The sequence below is a fragment of the Rattus norvegicus genome, chromosome 1 (assembly GCF_036323735.1).
Source record: "Rattus norvegicus strain BN/NHsdMcwi chromosome 1, GRCr8, whole genome shotgun sequence".
NCBI classification, from domain to species: Eukaryota; Metazoa; Chordata; class Mammalia; order Rodentia; family Muridae; genus Rattus; species Rattus norvegicus.
Window position 1 is genome coordinate 2168435 of NC_086019.1, and position 6780 is coordinate 2175214.

Sequence of the window (6780 nt, forward strand, 5' to 3'; positions counted from 1 at the left end):
TCTGCAAACTTGATGGGAAATATTGTGTCCAATCTTTGAGAACCTCCCACCTGAGGCTCCATTACTACATCTGATGCAAATCTGACAGAGGCTGAGGTCAGTTAGAGGGACACCGGTTGCACTGTGCATGTCTTCTAGCTCTTAATTGCTAAATCACAACCTGTATTTTTTTTTAAACAGCATCTGTTGTTTGTGATAGTCCTTACTAGGTAATGTGATACAACTTTAAAACATGTGTTCCTTTCTTCAAGAGAAGCATTTTTGGGGCTGGGGAGAAGGCTCAGTGGTTAAGGGCACAGACTACCATTGAAGAGGACCAAGGCCTGGTTCCCAGAATCCACATTGGAAGGTTCACAGCTGCTTCTAACTCCAGCTCTAGGGGACCAGACACTTCTAGTCTCTAAGGGTGCCTCGCACTCCCACACATACTAAAAATAAATATTAAAAAAAAGAAAAAGCGGGGGAGAGATGGCTCAGTGGTTAAGAGCACCTGACTACTCTTCCAGAGATCCTGCGTTCAATTCCCAGCAACCACATGGTGGCTCACAACCATCTGTAAAGATATCCGATGCTGTCTTCCGGTTTATCTGAAGACAGCTACAGTGTACTTATATGTAATAAAATGAATAAATCTTTAAAAATAATTTAAAAACAAAAACAAAAGAAAAAGCAGTTGTCAGCTTGCCTTAATCGTACATTTTATGTATTTTTGTTTTAAAAACAGATAAAAAGGTGAGTTGGATAATAGCAATATTCAGAGGTAGCAAGACCAAGTGAAAAGGGAGTCATTGAAATAACCCAAAATGTTAACTGCTAGAGTTGTCTCAGTCTCAATCTCTCATCATTCCTAATTCTGTGTGTGTGTTGGGGGGCGGGGATCGTGTTTACCAGTGCACACTTACTATTGTCCCCTATCCTGCATAGGCTCTCTAATAACACAAACACCAGTGACAGAAATAGTAACTAATGTTTATTTGGTGTCCATTAGGTGACAGGGCCTGCACAGTCTTACACACTTCACCCCTAGTTTTACAGTGATCCCGAATGATATGTGCTATTTAGTCAGTTTTACAGTTGAAGGTTCTAAGATGCTGTCTAGCACTCCATTGGTCTGGGACTCAGAGCTGGAATCTGTGTCGCTCAATATTGAATGCTAAGTGTTGTGTTGTTTACTGCTTATTCTGTCTCGAGGAGGCTCGCCATCCTAGGGGTAATAAACTGATATTTGTTACACAAAACTTTAGTCTAAATATCTAAAGAAGCATTGAGCATATATTCTTATGCAAGCATGAATTTAAACATCTCTCGACAGCCAAAGATAACACAAACATTTAGTGATGACAAAAAAAAATCCTTGTATGTTGCAGGCTGCCACTACTGCAGGTGTGTGTGTGTGTGTGTGTGTGTGTGTGTGTGTGTGTGTGTATGTGTGTGTGTGTGTGTGTGTGTGTGTTCATTTAATATGTACCCTAGCCTCAGTGACATACCTTAAAAAAAGACATTTGAGGACAAAGGAAGCATCTAATGCTGACTTCTTGTGACAGTACATGTTGTTAATCAACCAGATAGGCATACAATTTCATATTGTAAAGTTTTATAAAGGAAAGTAAACTAAGTACTGCCTGGGAGTTAGTGCTGTGCAGAGCACTCAGGCTTCTCTGATTCTGCCTTCTTCTCAGAACCTCACAGCCAACAGCTGCCTCCATTACACCAAGTCACTCAAAGGAGTTTCCTTGGAGATTTCAAGATACCTCAGAAAAGACCTTGGTAGACATTTTAATGTTACTTTATTTTCAAGATACAGGTATCTAAATGCAGTGAGACCGTTAGGAAACTCACCAAAGTAGATTCACATTGCTGTTAAGGAGTTGCAGCTATACAGGGCCCAACCTCCTTATCACTTTATGGCGATGGAGGACTTTTATTATTCTTGTAAAATATACATAATATGAAAGCTGTCATTTTTATCTAAGTTGATAGTTGAGTGGCATGAAGTACATTCACTGGATTGTGGGATTATGATTCCCATGCATCACAATTCTTTTACCATTTCAAACTGAAATTCTATATTCAATAAATACCAGCTCTTCACTTCTCCCTCTCACAGCCCTTGGCAACCACCATGCTGCTTTCCATTGCTTCCAATTTGTCTCTAGGTTCCTTGTACAAATAACATCATATAGTATTTGTCTCTTGGCAACTGGGTTATTTCTTTTTGTGTAAATTCCTTGGGGCATCTATGTTCTGGCATGTGCCACAGCTTTTAGTCTGAATTATGTTCCATTTGTATACAGTGTGTTCATATATGTTTGCATGAATCTCTTGAACAATTGTTGACCTCAGCTAATATCTACCTTGTTTTTGAAGCTGGGTCTCTCTCACTTGAGATCAATAATTCAGGCTAAGCTGTCTTGACAATGAATACCAGGGCACCAGCTCACCAGAGCTGGGTTTACTGGCAGAACATCATATGCCTGACTGGTGTTTTGCAGTTTTATCATGTGAGTTTGTGTGACTGTGTGTGTTCCTAAAACCAGCTTGAATCTAAAGCTTTCCAAAATGCCTTAATACTTATTATACAGAATAATGGGATTACAGGGTGTTCATGGATTATATGATATATTTTGACAATATTCCCCCTTAATTTCTCTTGGGATTGCATTGAATCTGTAGATTGATTTTGGAAGTATGGCCATCCCATGAGCATGCAAGGTCTTTCCATCTTCTAGTGTCCTCTTTAATTTTATTCAGTATCTATAAAATTTTCATTACAGATGTCGTTCACTTCCTTGGTCAGGTTTAATTCAAGGTTTTTTTTTTGGGGGGGGGGGCTTGGATTTTAAGTTGTTTTGAATGGGATTATTTCCCAGATTTCTTTCTCAATATATTTTTACTGGTTGATAAGACTACTGCTTGACCTATATATTATTATGGTGAGATGTGTTTCTTATATTCTGAGTTTCTATGGGATATTTGACATGATTGAAATGTTATTTCTATTCTATCAAAAAAACAAGAGATTATAGAAATTTATAAAGTTTATTGACATGTTGAGCCAGCACTACATCTCTGGAATAAACCAGTTTGATCAGGGTAATTTTGTGATTTATTATTGAAGAGTTTGCAGGTATTTTTAAAGAAATTCTGCATATATTTATGTTGGAGACTAGACTTTGTTTTTAGTACTATGGTAATACTAACTTCATAAAGAGTTTGGTAATGTAACCTTCTTTGCAATTTAAAAGCATAGTTTGAGAAGCATTTGTGTATTTCATTTAAGGTCTGGTAATTTTTTTATTTGGTAAATATTTGATCACTATTTCACTTGTACTGCGTTCTACAAAGCTGCTCAATTTTTTTTTTTTTTTTTTTTTTTAGATCTTCACGATTTAGTTTTGGTAGGTTATATACATCCAGAAAACTATGTACTTTATTTTAGAGTTTTCCACTTTATTGGAATAAATAATTTCTAAGACGTAATGATTTTTCTGAATTTTATTAATGTATGTAGTAACAACTCTCCTTACCCTCCAATCTATTTACGTTGAAGCTTTTCAACTTGTTTTTGTATTTGAGGATTTTATGAATACTATATATCATTTTCATCCCTCCCTGCCCCACAACCTCCTCCCATTTCCTTCCCCAAATTCACACTTTTTCCTAACCCCCTAACCCTAAACACCCCCAACCTAACCCTATCCATCCACTCCCTAACCCTAACGCACACCACCCCCAACCCTTTAACCCTATCCCCTAACTTTCTAGCACTAACTGCACACCCAACCACCCTATTCATAATCCCTACCCTTCTAACTCAGCTTGTTTACAATAGACTCCTGGCATTTACTTTGACCATGTTTTTGAATTGTTAAGTATGTATGCAGATTTCAAAACACAAAGACTATTCCACACAGCCCATTTATAAGGCTTTTCTCAAGAATGCTATTTTCTGCATTCACAGGTTTTCAGTGAATGCAAGTATGAATACTTTTGATATAGTGAGAGCTATAGAAATGTGCAAAGGCTTCACCATATTCCGTACATTCATAGTTTATTTCTAGTGTGGTATCTTTTATGCTGTTTGTGTTAATTTGGGTTTTAATGCTGTGAAAAGATACCATGACCAAGGCAATTCTTATAAAGGACATTTAATTGGGGGGAGAGGAGGTATACAGATTCAGAGGTTCAGTCTATTATCAAGGTGGAAGGAATGTCAGTGTCCAAGCAGACATGGTGCTGGAGGAGAGAGTTCTACATCTTGATCAGAAGGCAGCCAGAAGACTCTTCTGCCCTGGGTAGAGTTTAAGCATGGGGACTCAAAGCCCACCCCACCCCCACAGTGACATACATCCTCAAAGGCCACATCTACTCCAAAAAGGCCATACCTCCTAACACTGCCACTTGCCATGGGCCAAGTATATTTAAACCACCATACCTTTGAAGATCACAGCTTTACTACATTGGCTACATTCATAGGGTTACTCTTTTGTATGTATGTGTTCTTTTATGTAGTTGGAGGTGGCTTGATTGTGAAAAGGTTTTACCACATTGACTACATTTGTAAGGTTTCTCTCCAGTATCAATTCTTTCATGTTGTCAAAGTTGATCATGAGAGGCAAAGAACTTACTAAATTGCTTACAATCATAAGGTTTCACTCTAGTATGTGTTGCTTTATGTTTTCGGAGACTAGCATTACATACAAAGGCTTTACCACATTCATTACATTTGTAAGGTTTCTCTCCAGTATGAATTCTTTCATGCCTTTTAAGGTCATTCTGACCTACAAAGGCTTTACCATATTGCTTACATTCTTAAGGTTTCACTCCAGTATGTATTGCTTTATGTGTTTGGAGTCTATCGTTACATACAAAGCCTTTACCACATTCATTACATTCATAAGGTTTCTCTCCACCATGAATTCTTTCATGCCCTTTAAGGTTACTCTGACCTACAAAGGCTTTACCACATTCATTACATTCATAAGGTTTCTCTCCAGTATGAATTCTTTCATGCCTTTTAAGGCTATTCTGACCTACAAAGGCTTTACCACATTCATTATATTCATAAGGTTTCTCGCCAGTATGTTTTCTTTTATGTTTTTTAAGATCATTCTGACCTACAAAGGCCTTACCACATTCATTACATTTGTAAGGTTTCTCTCCAGTATGTGTTCTTTTATGTCTTTTAAGATCACTCTGAACTACAAAGTCTTTACCACATTGATCACATACATAGGGCTTCTCTCCAGTATGTATTTTTTTATGTACTTGGAGATAACTATGAGATGCAAAGGCTTTACCACATTGATCACATTCATAGAGCTTCTCTCCAGTATGTATTCTTTTATGTACTTGGAGATAACTATGATATGCAAAGGCTTTATCACACCGATCACATACATAGGGCTTCTCTCCAGTATGTATTCTTTTATGTACTTGGAGATAACTATGAGATGCAAAGGCTTTACCACACCAATCACATACATAGGGCTTCTCTCCAGTATGTATTCTTTTATGTACTTGGAGATAACTATGAGATGCAAAGGCTTTACCACACCGATCACATACATAGGGCTTCTCTCCAGTATGTATTCTTTTATGTACTTGGAGATAACTATGAGATGCAAAGGCTTTACCACATTGATCACACTTACAAGGCTTCTTTCCACTATGTGTTATTCCATGCGTTTTGAGATGACTGAGTCGTGCAAAGGCTTTACCACATTGATCACATACATAGGGCTTCTCTCCAGTATGTATTGCTTTATGTACTTGGAGATACCTATGAGATTTAAAGGCTTTACCACACTGATTGCATTCGTAGGATTTCTCTCCAGTATGAATCCTTTTATGACTTTGAAGTTCATTATGGCATGTAAAGGCTTTACCGCATTGCTTACATTTATAGAGTTCCTCTCTAGTATGTGTGCTTTTATGTGTTTGGAGATGACTGTTTTGTGAAAAGGCTTTACCACACTGATTGCATTTGTAGGATTTTCTTCCAGTATGTATTAGTTTATGCCTTCCAAGATTACAACGACGTTCAAAGGCTTTACCACATTGATTATATTTGTAGGGTTTTTCTCCACTATGAATCCTTTCAAGAGTTTGAAGCTGAGAATCGTATGTAAAGGCTTTATCATGTGGCTTACATTCACAGAGTTTCTCTCCAGTATGTGTGTTTTTATGTCTTTGGAGACGACTATGTTGTGCAAAGGCTTTACCACACTGAGTATTTTCAGATGGTTTCTCTCCAGTATGACATCTTTCATGCCTGCAAAGATAGATAGATGGCACATGGGAAAGCTTTACCACATTCACTAAACTAATGAATCTTTTTACCTGTGGAAATTAATTCTATAATTTGGTCTAATTGTAAAGAAGAATCACATCTTAAGGTTGTATCACTTTGTTTACACTCATGGTTTCCCATTCATTATGGGCTGGTAAAAGTGTTACTACATGGTTCACATTTATACCATCCTTTATCTCTATAAGATTCCTCATATATTTGAAGAAAAATGGAAGAGCTCAGAGCTTTACCACATTGAGTACATTCATATGTTTTCATTTATTGTGAAATACACTACATTAGCATATCACATCGGCCAAGTGAACCAGGACAAACAGAAAGGGATTTCCACAATCCTACTATTCATAGGGATTTTCTGCTATGTGAGTTTATGGATATATTCCCAATGAAGTTGGGAAACCAACTAATTATAAACTTGTATCACACTGAGAGAGTCTGCTCAAATGTGGACTACTACATATATCTTA

General features: G+C 37.3%; 1 pseudogene; it reads right to left on the reverse strand.

Moving 5' to 3' along the window:
• Positions 1–4439: 4439 nt before the first annotated feature.
• Positions 4440–6423, reverse strand: LOC134485290 (zinc finger protein 431-like; annotated as a pseudogene).
• Positions 6424–6780: the final 357 nt, after the last annotated feature.